The sequence below is a fragment of the Babylonia areolata genome, chromosome 17 (assembly GCF_041734735.1).
Source record: "Babylonia areolata isolate BAREFJ2019XMU chromosome 17, ASM4173473v1, whole genome shotgun sequence".
In the NCBI taxonomy this organism is placed as follows: Eukaryota; Metazoa; Mollusca; class Gastropoda; order Neogastropoda; family Buccinidae; genus Babylonia; species Babylonia areolata.
Window position 1 is genome coordinate 172,501 of NC_134892.1, and position 15,996 is coordinate 188,496.

The window sequence follows — 15,996 nt, forward strand, 5'->3', positions numbered from 1 at the left end:
TTTTCCTGTTCTTTGTTCTTCACGCCCGCCATGGCTCCCATGTTTATTCTGCTGACAGTTTTGTTCTTGATTCTGCTGGTTGATTGGTACCTGTCAGTGTGTATCATGTTGTAAAGCCATGATCAATTTAAAACAGCCTTTACTGTGTTTTTGGCACTCACATCTGCATGATTGCAATGCTTCAGGTTTCCCCTTGTTCCACTTGGTGGTTGCATGCTTCACTGCCAGTGTTTTGCTTCTTTTTTCTCGCTGCTGTTTGTTTGAGTATCGCATCACCTCTCTCTGTCTCTCTCTGTCTCTCTGTCTGCAAGTCTCTGCCTGTTAGACCCTCTCTGACTCTGTTTATTGACTCTTTCTCTCTTCTTTTATATACTTGCATACTCTTTGTAGTGGATGTGGATTGGCAAGGACATGCTGAAGCCCATGCCTAAAATCTTAGTCTTTGAGAAATAAAGATTTGGGTGCTCTCTCTCTCTCTCTCTTTGTCAGTCTGTAACTCTTTCTCACTCGTTCCTCCTCTTTTATATTCATGTGTGTACTCTTTGTGGTGGATGGAGATTAGCAAGGACATAATGAAACATTGAAAATCTTAGTTTTTTGAGAAATAAAGTCATGAGTTCTCTGTCTCTGTCTGTCTGCCTGTGTGTCTCTCACCCCCTGTCTGTCTGTCTCCCCTCCCCCCCCCCCCGCCCCCGTCAGTCTCTCTCCCCCTATCTGTCTGTCTCTCCCCTCCTGTCTGTCTGTCTGTCTGTCTCTCCCCCTGCCTGTCTCTCCCCTCCTGTCTGTCTGTCTGTCTGTCTCTCCCCTCCTGTCTGTCTGTCTGTCTGTCTCTCCCCTCCTGTCTGTCTGTCACCCCCTGTCTGTCTGTCTGTCACTCCCTGCCTGTCTGTCTGTTTGTCTGTCAGCCCCTGCCTGTCTGTCTGTCTGTCTGTCACCCCCTGCCTGTCTGTCTGTCTGTCTGTCACCCCCTGCCTGTCTGTCTGTCACTCCCTGTCTGTCTGTCTGTCACCCCCTGTCTGTCTGTCTGTCTGTCTGTCTGTCACCCCCTGTCTGTCACCCCCTGCCTGTCTGTCTGTCACTCCCTGTCTGTCTGTCTGTCACCCCCTGTCTGTCTGTCTGTCTGTCACCCCCTGTCTGTCACCCCCTGTCTGTTTGTCTGTCTGTCTGTCACCCCCTGTCTGTTTGTCTGTCACCCCCTGTCTGTCTGTCACCCCCTGTCTGTCTGTCTGTCACCCCCTGCCTGTCTGTCACCCCCTGCCTGTCTGTCACCCCCTGTCTGTTTGTCTGTCACCCCCTGTCTGTCTGTCACCCCCTGCCTGTCTGTCTGTCACCCCCTGTCTGTCTGTCTGTCACCCCCTGTCTGTCACCCCCTGTCTGTTTGTCTGTCACCCCCTGTCTGTCTGTCTGTCACCCCCTGCCTGTCTGTCTGTCACCCCCTGTCTGTCTGTCTGTCACCCCCTGTCTGTCACCCCCTGTCTGTTTGTCTGTCACCCCCTGTCTGTCTGTCACCCCCTGCCTGTCTGTCTGTCACTCCCTGTCTGTCACCCCCTGTCTGTTTGTCTGTCACCCCCTGTCTGTCTGTCACCCCCTGTCTGTCACCCCCTGTCTGTTTGTCTGTCACCCCCTGTCTATCTGTCACTCCCTGTCTGTCTGTCTGTCTGTCACCCCCTGTCTGTCTGTCACCCCCTGTCTGTCTGTCACTCCCTGTCTGTCTGTCTGTCTGTCACCCCCTGCCTGTCTGTCACCCCCTGTCTGTCTGTCTGTCTGTCACCCCCTGCCTGTCTGTCTGTCTGTCACTCCCTGTCTGTCTGTCTGTCTGTCACCCCCTGCCTGTCTGTCTGTCTGTCACTCCCTGTCTGTCTGTCTGTCACCCCCTGCCTGTCTGTCACCCCCTGTCTGTCTGTCCGTCTGTCTGTCACCCCCTGCCTGTCTGTCTGTCACTCCCTGTCTGTCTGTCTGTCTGTCACCCCATGTCTGTCTGTCACTCCCTGTCTGTCTGTCTGTCTGTCACCCCCTGTCTGTCTGTCTGTCTGTCACCCCCTGTCTGTCTGTCTGTCTGTCACTCCCTGTCTGTCTGTCTGTCACCCCTGCCTGTCTGTCACCCCCTGTCTGTCTGTCTGTCTGTCACCCCCTGCCTGTCTGTCTGTCACTCCGTCTGTCTGTCTGTCTGTCACCCCCTGTCTGTCTGTCACTCCCTGTCTGTCTGTCTGTCTGTCACCCCCTGCCTGTCTGTCACCCCCTGCCTGTCTGTCACCCCCTGCCTGTCTGTCTGTCACTCCCTGTCTGTCTGTCTGTCTGTCACCCCCCTGTCTGTCTGTCACTCCCTGTCTGTCTGTCTGTCTGTCACCCCCTGTCTGTCTGTCTGTCACCCCCTGCCTGTCTGTCTGTCACTCCCTGTCTGTCTGTCTGTCTGTGTGTCACTCCCTGTCTGTCTGTCTGTCTGTCTGTCACTCCCTGTCTGTCTGTCTGTCACCCCCTGCCTGTCTGTCTGTCACTCCCTGTCTGTCTGTCTGTCACCCCCAGTCTGTCTGTCTGTGTGTCACTCCCTGTCTGTCTGTCTGTCTGTGTGTCACTCCCTGTCTGTCTGTCTGTCTGTCACCCCCTGTCTGTCTCTCACCCCTGTATCTTTTTTTTTTTTAATATATCTTAAAACAGATGTGGACCAGTCCACACACTCTGACCTCTCCTTCAGTCCTTGAAACAGAAGCTAAACCTCTCTCCTCCACTCTCCTCCACTTTCTCTTTCTTATTAGATTGGTGATGCTGAAAGATAGTAATTTGGTGATTGGTGATGCTGAAAGAGAGCGATTTGGTGATTGGTGATGCTGAACGAGAGCGATTTGGTGATGTTGAATGAGAGCGATTTGGTGATTGGTGATGCTGAACGAGAGCGATTTGGTGATTGGTGATGCTGAACGAGAGCGATTTGGTGATTGGTGATGTTGAACAAGAGCGATTTGGTGATTGGTGACGCTGAACGAGAGCGATTTGGTGATTGGTGATGCTGAACGAGAGCGATTTGGTGATTGGTGATGCTGAACGAGAGCGATTTGGTGATTGGTGATGCTGAACGAGAGCGATTTGGTGATTGGTGATGCTGAACGAGAGTGACTTGGTGATTGGTGATGCTGAACGAGAGCGATTTGGTGATTGGTGATGTTGAACAAGAGCGATTTGGTGATTGGTGACGCTGAACGAGAGCGATTTGGTGATTGGTGATGCTGAAAGAGAGCGATTTGGTGATTGGTGATGCTGAACAAGAGCGATTTGGTGATTGGTGATGCTGAAAGAGAGCGATTTGGTGATTGGTGATGCTGAACGAGAGCGATTTGGTGATTGGTGATGCTGAAAGAGAGCGATTTGGTGATTGGTGATGTTGAATGAGAGTGACTTGGTGATTGGTGATGCTGAACGAGAGCGATTTGGTGATTGGTGATGCTGAACGAGAGCGATTTGGTGATTGGTGACACTGAACGAGAGCGATTTGGTGATTGGTGATGCTGAACAAGAGTGATTTGGTGATTGGTGATGCTGAAAGAGAGCGATTTGGTGATTGGTGATGTTGAACAAGAGCGATTTGGTGATTGGTGATGCTGAAAGAGAGCGATTTGGTGATTGGTGATGCTGAACAAGAGCGATTTGGTGATTGGTGATGCTGAAAGAGAGCGATTTGGTGATTGGTGATGCTGAATGAGAGCGATTTGGTGATGCTGAAAGAGGGTGATTGGTGATGCTGAACGAGAGCGATTTGGTGATTGGTGATGCTGAAAGATAGTAATTTGGTGATTGGTGACGCTTAAAGAGAGCAATTTGGTGATGCTGAAAGAGAGCGATTTGGTGATTAGTGATGCTGAAAGAGAGTAATTTGGTGATTGGTGATGCTGAAAGATAGCAATTTGGTGATTAGTGATGCTGAAGAGAGTAATTTGGTGATTGGTGATGCTGAAGAGAGTAATTTGGTGATTGGTGATGCTGAAAGATAGCTATTTGGTGATTAGTGATGCTGAAAGAGAGTAATTTGGTGATTGGTGATGCTGAAGATAGTAATTTGGTGATGCTGAAAGATAGCAATTTGGTGATTAGTGATGCTGAAAGAGAGTAATTTGGTGATTGGTGATGCTGAAGAGAGTAATTTGGTGATTGGTGATGCTGAAAGAGAGTAATTTGGTGATTGGTGATGCTGAAAGATAGCAATTTGGTGATTAGTGATGCTGAAAGAGAGTAATTTGGTGATTGGTGATGCTGAAGAGAGTAATTTGGTGATTGGTGAGGTGATGCTGAAAGAGAGTAATTTGGTGATTGGTGATGCTGAAAGATAGCAATTTGGTGATTAGTGATGTTGAAAGATAGCAATTTGGTGATTGGTGATGCTGAAGAGAGTAATTTGGTGATTGGTGAGGTGATGCTGAAAGATAGCGATTTGGTGATTGGTGAGGTGATGCTGAAAGAGAGTGATTTGGTGATGCTGAAAGAGAACGATTTGGTGATTGGTGATGTTGAAAGAGAACGATTTGGTGATGCTGAAAGAGAGTAATTTGGTGCATGTTATCTATCTCTTTTTTGGTGCCCTTATGTTTTCTGCTTGTAGCTGCTGGCTTCGTGCATGTGGATGCTGGTATTTGATACCACCTTTTCTTGATTCACCGGTTCCTGCCCTTTTCTGCTTGCTTAGCATGTGGATGGTGTGTGTGCGTGCCTCTGTGTGTGTGTGTGTGTGTGTGTGTGTGCAAGCTTACATGTGTGTGTGTGTGTGTGTGTGTGTGTTAGTGTTTCAGTGCGTGTCTGTGTGCGTTCATGGCCATCTGGTATGTTAGCGAGGTTGTGGCCCTTTATCACTACTGATAACTGACAGGTAGTGGGGGTGAGAGGTAGGGGGTGGGGGTGAAGGGTAGAGGGGTGGGGGAACAGTATTTCCTTTGTTGAATGGATTTTTTCAAATGCGCTTCCTCTGCCCTTGCCTATAACCCTTACTTCCTGATTTCTTTGTTGCTTCATCATGATGGCTGTACTGTCTTCCTGTTAGATCCTGTCCCTTCAGCCAACAACTCTTACTTCCTGATTTCTTTGTTGCTTCATCATGATGGCTGTACTGTCTTCCTGTTAGATCCTGTCCCTTCAGCCAACAACCCTTACTTCCTGATTTCTTTGTTCATCATGATGGCTGTACTGTCTTCCTGTTAGATCCTGTCCCTTCAGACAACAACCCTTCCTGATTTCTTTGTTCATCATGATGGCTGTACTGTCTTCCTGTTAGATCCTGTCCCTTCAGCCAACAACCCGTACTTCCTGATTTCTTTGTTCATCATGATGGCTGTACTGTCTTCCTGTTAGATCCTGTCCCTTCAGACAACAACCCTTACTTCTTGATTTCTTTGTTCATCATGATGGCTGTACTGTCTTCCTGTTAGATCCTGTCCCTTCAGACAACAACCCTTACTTCCTGATTTCTTTGTTCATCATGATGGCTGTACTGTCTTCCTGTTAGATCCTGTCCCTTCAGCCAACAACCCTTACTTCCTGATTTCTTTGTTCATCATGATGGCTGTACTGTCTTCCTGTTAGATCCTGTCCCTTCAGACAACAACCCTTACTTCCTGATTTCTTTGTTGCTTCATCATGATGGCTGTACTGTCTTCCTGTTAGATCCTGTCCCTTCAGCCAACAACCCTTACTTCTTGATTTCTTTGTTCATCATGATGGCTGTACTGTCTTCCTGTCAGATCCTGTCCCTTCAGACAACAACCCTTACTTCCCACTACTACTACTACTACTGATGATAATGATAATAAATCTGAACAATAGTGATTAAAAAAAGATGATAATAATTGTAGTAAATAGGATAATAATGATGACGATAATGATGCATGATGATACTAGGTAATACTACTAACGATGATGATAATAATGATAAATACTACTACTACCACTGTACAGTACTTGAGTGGCACAAACTCCTCATACAGTGAGCTCATGATGCTTCCCTTGAAACAGTGCTCATACTGTGACATACAATAGCACACATACATGTACAACACACACACACACACACACACACCAAAACAACAACAACAACACACAAAAACACAACAACAATAAATAACAGAACATTACTAACACAATAAGTCATACAGACTGCAGAAAACATGAATCATCATATCAGAAAATGATAATGTCACCAGTAATCCTGCAGTTTGAAGCAGAGTGGCTCAGACTGTCCCCACCTCCATCCCCCACCCCCTCCCCTCCTTTTTTCCCCCATGTTTCTGTTGTTTGCAGTCTTGTATCTGTGATAGACAGAACACTTGCCAGTAGTTGTTGTGACACTGGGTTCAGAACATTACCGTCATGTCTGCCATGTGTGATGCTGTGGACAGGTATACAGTCACAAGGGAGGGGATCAGAGTTCTCCTGTTTTTATACCCAAATCTGTATTCAACAACAACAACAAAAACCCCTCTTTGTTTGATTAATTTTAGAATTAAGACATGCACTGTCACTGTGACTGTCACTTCTGTCATTGTATTGTATTGTACTGTGTTGTATTGTATTGTATTGTACTGTGTTGTATTGTATTGTATTGCTTCTTGTCACAGCAGGTTTCTCTGTGTGTGAAAGTCGGGTCATGCTGCTAGTCAGGCATCTGCCTCACAGATGTGGTGGAGCATTTGTGGATTCATCCGAACCGAAGGACGCTGCCTTGAGAAATTGAAACTGAAACTGCATGCTGCATAACATGGGACCTCAGTTTATCATATTACCTCAATTACCCGGTACTAGCATCCAGACCACCACTCAATGCCCAGAGGAGGGGGAGAAAATTCTGGCAAGAGTGGGATTCGATCCCCGTACCCTTTGATTCTCTGGCTTCTTTGTCATTACCGCTTGGCCAGCACTCTGTTTATTTTGATGATTTATAATGATGGTGTTTATTATTTATAATGATGGTGTTTATTATGATTTATATTGGTGGTGTTTATTTTGATGATGTATAATGATGATGTTTGTTATGATGATTTATAATGATGGTGTTTGTTATGATGGTGTTTGTTATGATGATTTATAATGATGGTGTTTGTTATGATGATTTATAATGATGGTGTTTGTTTAGCTTCCCTGGCATGGACCTTGGCTGCAAACTTTTCAGTGTTACAAAAAATAAGTCACTCCTACCCATGAGTGTGGTGGTGCTTTTTCCTGTTAGCCTAAAGGGTTATTTATTGTCATTATTATTGGGGTTTTTTTTTTGGTGTCGTGTGATATTTCTAATTATGATCCTGATGGTTGTGTCATGTGTAATTTACTGTCCTTGCTGATGGGGAACATGATTACTGTATCGTCTTTGTTGCTGCTGAAGGCTTGGAGAAATATGGATTCATGTGTTCCAACACCATTCTCTATCCTGCTTTTTTCTTATTTATTTATCTACTTTACTTGCGGTGATGTTGTGATCTTGATACTTCTACCTTTTGTGAGTATAATTCATTTGTCATTCTCCACAGATGGCAAACAAGAATGCATGTCCAATTTTTTTGCTGGCTGAGAAGATTTTATTTTTTGCTATGCTTATCTCTTTTTTTGTAGTAAAAAAAAAGAAAAAAAAGAAAAAAGTTATTATGCTTGTCTCTTTTTCTTTCTGTTGTTTGTGATCCAAAATGAACTGGATTCAGAATTAAATATCGATTGTCAGTTTAACTTGAACAAGATTTATAAGACACACACATGCACGCATGCATGCACGCACACACACACCATCAGTCAATCAATCAGTCAATAGGTAAACAATGAACAGTCTGAAAAAGACATTGACTATCTTTCTGGAGTTAACATTTCAAACAGCAATTAAAAATAGATTTTCCATACATGCTCAGATGATTGTCTTCCAGTGTGAGCTGATTTGGTTTTGTCTTTCTCAAAAGGTATTTATGTTGAATATTGTTTAAGATTTTTTTTTTTTTCTAATCACCCCCTCCCCCACCCCTCCCCTTCCCCCAACCAATCTCTCTCTTCCTCCAGCCATATGTTCTCTCTGATTTGAAAGCCGAGTCTTTGTGGTTGGACAGAGCATATAGAATATCATCATGCAGTGGAGATGATGGGCAATACAGAGCATATAGAATATCATCATGCAGTGGAGATGATGGGCAATACAGAGCATATAGAATATCATCATGCAGTGGTAATGATGGGCAGTACAGAGCATATAGAATATCATCATGCAGTGGAGATGATGGGCAGTACAGAGCATATAGAATATCATCATGCAGTGGTAATGATGGGCAATACAGAGCATATAGAATATCATCATGCAGTGGAGATGATGGGCAGTACAGAGCATATAGAATATCATCATGCAGTGGAGATGATGGGCAATACAGAGCATATAGAATATCATCATGCAGTGGTAATGATGGGCAATACAGAGCATATAGAATATCATCATGCAGTGGTAATGATGGGCAATACAGAGCATATAGAATATCATCATGCAGTGGTAATGATGGGCAGTACAGAGCATATAGAATATCATCATGCAGTGGTAATGATGGGCAATACAGAGCATATAGAATATCATCATGCAGTGGAGATGATGGGCAATACAGAGCATATAGAATATCATCATGCAGTGGAAATGATGGGCAATACAGAGCATATAGAATATCATCATGCAGTGGTAATGATGGGCAATACAGAGCATATAAAATATCATGCAGTGGTAATGATGGGCAATACAGAGCATATAGAATATCATGCAGTGGAGATGATGACAATACAGAGCATATAGAATATCATCATGCAGTGGTAATGATGGGCAATACAGAGCATATAGAATATCATCATGCAGTGGAAATGATGGGCAGTAAGTGAAATGTGGACACCAGATGTTTTAGTTGTGTGGTGAAGGTCACATATGCTGTGTAAATGAACTCTGTATCCAGCTGTTTGCAGTGTAATCTCTCCCAGCGATCTTGCAGACATAATAATGATGGTGACTTTCTTGTGCATGCTGAACCATTGCTGATTCAACACTAGCTGGCTCTGACCTGTGTACCTATAAGTGTGTCTGAAAGTGTTGTGTTACATTGCGTGTCTGACCTGTGTACCTATAAATGTGTCTGAAAGTGTTGTGTTACATTGCGTGTCTGACCTGTGTACCTATAAGTGTGTCTGAAAGTGTTGTGTTACATTGCGTGTCTGACCTGTGTACCTATAAGTGTGTCTGAAAGTGTTGTGTTACATTGCGTGTGTGACCTGTGTACCTATAAGTGTGTCTGAAAGTGTTGTGTTACATTGCGTGTCTGACCTGTGTACCTATAAGTGTGTCTGAAAGTGTTGTGTTACATTGCGTGTCTGACCTGTGTACCTATAAGTGTGTCTGAAAGTGTTGTGTTACATTGCGTGTGTGACCTGTGTACCTATAAGTGTGTCTGAAAGTGTTGTGTTACATTGCGTGTGTGACCTGTGTACCTATAAGTGTGTCTGAAAGTGTTGTGTTACATTGCGTGTCTGACCTGTGTACCTATAAGTGTGTCTGAAAGTGTTGTGTTACATTGCGTGTCTGACCTGTGTACCTATAAATGTGTCTGAAAGTGTTGTGTTACATTGCGTGTCTGACCTGTGTACCTATAAGTGTGTCTGAAAGTGTTGTGTTACATTGCGTGTCTGACCTGTGTACCTATAAGTGTGTCTGAAAGTGTTGTGTTACATTGCGTGTGTGACCTGTGTACCTATAAGTGTGTCTGAAAGTGTTGTGTTACATTGCGTGTCTGACCTGTGTACCTATAAGTGTGTCTGAAAGTGTTGTGTTACATTGCGTGTCTGACCTGTGTACCTATAAATGTGTCTGAAAGTGTTGTGTTACATTGCGTGTCTGACCTGTGTACCTATAAATGTGTCTGAAAGTGTTGTGTTATATTGCGTGTCTGACCTGTGTACCTATAAATGTGTCTGAAAGTGTTGTGTTACATTGCGTGTGTGACCTGTGTACCTATAAATGTGTCTGAAAGTGTTGTGTTACATTGCGTGTCTGACCTGTGTACCTATAAGTGTGTCTGAAAGTGTTGTGTTACATTGCGTGTCTGACCTGTGTACCTATAAATGTGTCTGAAAGTGTTGTGTTACATTGCGTGTCTGACCTGTGTACCTATAAGTGTGTCTGAAATTTTGTGTTCTGCTGTGACTGAATTTTGCATCAGTTGTTCTTAAGACTTGTCACCCATGTTTTTTCTTTTCTTTTTCTGCAAGTCTGCAAGTGTACATATTTGTTAGATTATCAATATTTATTTGCCTACAGAATATGTGCCAGGGACAACCCTTTTGTCAGCATGTTTTTTTTTAGATATATTTTTATATGTATGCTAAGTGCATCCTGCACACAAGTCCTCCCTTTACTGTCTCATTAGAATGACTAACTTAACATTGGAACAATTCTGATATCCTACCTGTGTGGTTGGTGCTGTATGTAGCTTGGGAGAGCAGCAAAAACTTCAAACTGTGATATCAGTTGTGACATGAACAGTATGTATGAGCTTATATCATAGATTGACATCAGTTTACAGTTGGGCCAACAGCAGAGTGAGAGCTATAGTTATTATCAATGGTTTCTCCATTGCAATGGGAAATCATTTAGTGATTTACGCTTAGTCTATTGTGAAGGACTATGACTCTCAAACTGGGAGGCAAAATTGCACTGGCTCTTAGTGCTGCAGCCTTGGGGGCAAGTTGGCCTTTGGGAACCATCCCAACGCCGACTGTCCTAACACCCTCATGGCTGAGAGAGTGGGGATTAACTTGGGCAAGACACTCTCCACTATAATCAAATTCTAGCCCAGATTGTCGGGACAGCAGTTATCTCCTCTGCTGTTCTGATGGTCATAGTCAAACACGGCTATCATACATAAAAACAAGGAGTGATACAGTGCAATACTCTATTGGTTTTGTTGCCGAAATACGTCCCTTTAGTACCTAAGTATATCTAGCATCTAGACCAGTGAAGTGGTAAGCCAAGGCGAGTATTGGGATGAAAAAATATTGACTCAGTACTGACATCCTATACTGTTGCAAGTGGAGTGGTGGCCAAGTGCTAACATGTCTGCCTTAAGGAAGCCAGATAATCTGAGTGCATTGATTCATATCTCACACTGGCCACTATTTTCTCCCTCTCCACTACACCTTGAGTGGTGGTGGTCTGGGTGCTAGTCATTTGGATGAGATGATAAACCAAGGTCCTTTGTGCAGCACACACTTAGTGCACATAAAAGAACCCATGACAACAAAAGTGTTGTCCCTGGCAAAATTGTGTAGAAAAAATGCACTTTGATAGGTATTTTCTCTGGAGTAATACAATACAATACAATACAATACAATACAATACAATACCTGTCTGTCTGTCTGTCTGTCTCTTCAGCTTTATAACTACCTGTCTGTCTGTCTCTTCAGTTCTGCCTGTCTGTCTGTCTGTCTCTTCAGTTCTGCCTGTCTGTCTGTCTGTCTCTTCAGCTCCACCTATGTGTCTGTCTGTCTCTTCAGCACTACCTGTCTGTCTGTCTCTTCAGCTCTACCTGTCTGTCTGTCTCTTCAGCTCTACCTGTCTGTCTGCCTGTCTGTCTCTTCATCTGTACCTGTCAGTCTGTCTGTCTGTCTCTTCAGATCTACCTGTCTGTCTGTCTGTCTCTTCATCTGTACCTGTCTGTCTGTCTGTCTGTCTCTTCAGCTCTACCTGTCTGTCTGCCTGCCTGTCTCTTCAGCTCTGCCTGTCTGTCTGTCTGTCTGTCTGTCTGTCTGTCTCTTCAGCATTACCTGTCTGTCTGTCTGTCTCTTCAGCTCTGTCTGTCTGTCTGTCTCTTCAGCCCTACCTGTTTGTCTGTCTGTCTGTCCCAGGGCTGTGTGTCCTTTCTACATCTGTACAGTTACCCCTTTCTCTTTAACTCCACCTGTCTGTCTGTCTCTTCAGTACTACCTGTCTGTCTGTCTGTCTCTCTTTAGCCCTATCTGTCTGTATGTCTGTCTCTCTTCAGCCCTACCTGTCTGTCTACCTGTAGTTTCTGTAATTCAGGTCTTGCATTGTAGTGTCTAATGAAAACAAGATTGGTGTAATGGATAAATACCTGCTAGTTTCTGTAATTCAGGTCTTGCATTGTAGTGTCTAATGAAAACAAGATTGGTGTAATGGATAAATACCTGTAGTTTCTGTAATTCAGGTCTTGCATTGTAGTGTCTAATGAAAACAAGATTGGTGTAATGGATAAATACCTGTAGTTTCTGTAATTCAGGTCTTGCATTGTACTGTGTAATGAAAACAAGATTGGTGTAATGGATAAATACCTGTAGTTTCTGTAATTTAGGTCTTGCATTGTACTGTGTAATGAAAACAAGAATGGTGTAATGGATAAATACCTGTAGTTTCTGTACTGACCGACTTCAGGATTTCTCATCACTCCAGCTGAAGTGTATTTAGGTACCAACAAATCTTCTTCAGCCATTTCCATCTTTTAGCGACCCAGCTGATTTTGTCCCAGATCTCTTCCACAATTCTCCTCCATGTGCCTAGGTCCGCCTGTCTTGCTTTTCCCTGGCAGTGCCCATCTGACCACAGCTTGTGGATGTTCAGTTCTGGACTGTTGTGAAGAGTGGTAGGCGAGGATAGAATCAGATGTACGGATATTCGTCATCGTCTGCTTTGTTTGTGGGCTGTAACTCCATGTTCACTCGCATTTACATGAGTGGGCTTTTACGCACATGACCGTTTTTACCCCACCATGTTGGCAGCCATACTTCGTTTTTGGGGTATGCATGTTGGGTATGTTCTTATTTCCATAACCCACCGAATGCTGACATGGATTACAGGATCTTTAACGAGCATATTTGATCTTCTGCTTGTGTATACATACAAAGGGGGTTCACGCACAAGCAGGTCTGCACATGTGTTGATCTGGGAGATTGGAAAAATCTCCACCCTTTACCCACCAGGCTGGGAGCATCTGGGACCCTCAGATTGAAAATCCAATGCTTTAACCGCTTGGCTGTTGCGCCCGTCAGATGCACAGATATGATGAGGAAGGTTGTTCCAAATATGAGGAAGAGCAAAGAGGAAAGAACATTCATCAGAGGTTATTGTACTGATATAAAGAAGTTTCAGAAGGTAAATAGTCAGAAGAAGAACGGAGAGTTCTTGGGGGAGTGTAAGCACTGATGAGGTCAGAAAGACAGATAGGTGATGTGGAGTGGAAAGCAGAATAGCAGAGACATGAAAGTTTGTACATAATTCTCCCTTCAGTGGGGAGCCAGTGCAGAGTATGGAGGTGAGGAGAAATGTGATTAATATTTGGGACTCTGAGAGTCACATGGGCAGCATTGTTTTGAAGTTTTTGAATTTACTGTATATTTGAGTTGTACAATGATTGTGAAATGTTCGCTTACCCTATCCAGGCATTGGGGAACCATGGCCTACACACAATAAAACAAATGCTGTCTGTCAGCTCCTTTCCACACTTTTCCCTCCTGTCTTTCTCCCTCCTCTCCTTCCCCCCTCTCCCTCCCCCCTCTCCCCTCCCCCACCCTGCCTCTTCCACACCCTCCTCCCTTTTTCTTTGTCTCTTTCCTCTCGCTCTCTTTTAACATTTTTTTTATTTTTTGTTCTCAAGGCCAAAGTGTGTTGGGTTACCACACTAGTCAGGCATCTGCTTAGCATATATGGATTTGTCTGAACGCAGTGATGCCTCCTCGAGAAACTGAACTGAACTGAACTGTCTACACTGTGCAGTGCCTTCTTTTATTGTATTCATATTTTTGAAAATATTATTATTATTATATCTAGTTCTCTGCATGGAAGGAATTGAATGTTTTTAACCTGATTTAAACTTCAGTTTGACTGAATGACATGCAGCATGAATTGGTATTTTTGATGTCAGTTGAAGTGTTAATGTTGTTCGTTTCTAAGTACCCGGTAATAACATGCAGCATGAATTGGTCTTTTGATGTGATTTGAACTGTGAACATTGTTTTTGAGCAGTTTTCATGCCTAAAATGACCCCTTCACGTCCACTGGGTGGCAAGCAACATGATTTGATTTGGGTTTATGAAAGTGCCATGTTTTAATGTTCAACATACACACACACACACACACACACACACACACACACACACACACACACACACACACACACACACACACAAATGTGTATATAGTGATAAGAAACTCTAGGGAGAGCTGGACAGTACAAGGTTTTTAGAGAAGAAGCCCCCCCTCAGTCAAGTGAGGCAGATGTTTTAACCCCTGAGCCATCACTACGCTTAGTTTGAGTGGGGAAATTTAATTCCTCATTCCTCATTTCATTCCTTCTTGACCAGATCCAGCTGGAACTCTTTTCTGCTGCTTCTGCCATTGTCTTGAGAGCCCATGTCCGCTCTCTGCCAGAAATCAACAGCTGTTTCTTGAGGCTGTGGGCAGATGCACCCACAAACCCTTTTGCACCAATCTCTATGGCAAGGACTTTGGCTTGGAAGCCAGATTCTCTCAAGTTGCTGGCTAGACTAGCATACTTCTTGGTCTTGTAGATGTGAGCTTCCTCCATTCTGCTTTCATATGGCACAGTGAGCTCAGTCAGAATCGCTTTTTCATTGCCTTGGATTTGAGTACCATGTCAGGTCTCATGCCATGCTTGCTGATGATTTCCGGGTGTTTCTTCCCCTCTGGTAGGTCAGCTTATCATTCCCAATCTCCGGCACCATCAAGCAGCCCGCATTTCCATGCTTTGGAAACTTTGGATGCTGTTCCTGGCCAGACATTATTAGCCTTCTGCCGAGGGGAACTCTACTGGAACTTCTGGTGGGGTTGGTGCTCCTTGGACAGTGCTCACCACGTGTGCAGTTTCTTTAAGCTCTTGGTTGCGCCTCCATGTGTACTGTCCTTGGCATGTTCCACTGTTTGTTTGCTATGGCAGAGTGGGCACGAAGGGTCATCTGCTTTCCCCATTTCACCAAGTTTGTATTTGAGGGAAGGAGGTTGTACACAGATCTTAGGATGAAGCTGATCCTCAGAGGGGCCATGTTCCACATGTCACTTCAGCTGAGGCTCCTTTGGAGTGCATTTTCCCATGTTGTCCACTACCCCTGCTGGCCTTGCTGGACTGCCTTCTGGACTCTTTTGTCATCCTCTTCCTTCTTGATCTCCTGTTATGATCATGTCTCTTTTTGCTTTCCCCCGTGCCTTGGACCTCCATTCCATCTTTGTCGATCCCAGGCCCTGTCTGTTGGTTTGGGTGTGTCCTGTTATTTCCTTCGTCTTAAGGCTTTCTTTCGCTGCACTGACTGCCTCCCTGACTTTCCATTTTCTGCCAGTCTTCAGCTTGGGTTGGGTGGATCTCACAACACTGTCACCTGAGTCTTTGAGCATGCTGAGAAGTCTTGCCTTCCCTACCTTGTATTCTTTGACAAGGGACTTCAGAGCTAGCCTCAGCTTTGCTTGGCGACAGTAGAGTGCCACGTCAGTGAGACCAGGTGGGACACCAAGCCATTTGCATGTGTACATGTTGATCTTTGCCTCAATCGACTCGACTGTGCTACAGCTGACATCATATATCAGGAGAAGCTACAGGAGCTTTGGTATCAGCATGGACTGAAGGCACCACACTTTGTATTTGCCTGGAAGGCCACACTGGTCAATGATATGCAGGCCTTCTGCTGTCTGCTTGGTTTCCTTCCCTCTTTTTGTGTCTTTCAGGGACTCATCATACCATCTTCCAAGGCTCTTTACTGGTTCATCTGACACCACTGGAATGGCTTGGTTGCTACAGTACACACACACACACACACACACACACACACACACACACTCACACACACAGTTGTCTGATGAAATTCCAAAAGCAAAAATTAAAACGTTCAACGGAGAGGTCAAAATGATAATGAATTTTCAGCTTTATTGCTTTTTTTTTTTTTTTTGACACTGATGCACAGAAGAAATGTATTAATACATATGAATATATTTTGGAAAATATT

General features: G+C 44.2%; 1 protein-coding gene across 7 annotated transcripts in view; it reads left to right on the top strand.

The window, feature by feature from the left end:
- Positions 1–15,996, top strand: part of LOC143291554 (AMP deaminase 2-like) — a 190,249-nt gene that overhangs the window by 65,654 nt on the left and 108,599 nt on the right. The gene's annotated exons all lie outside the window — the stretch shown is intronic.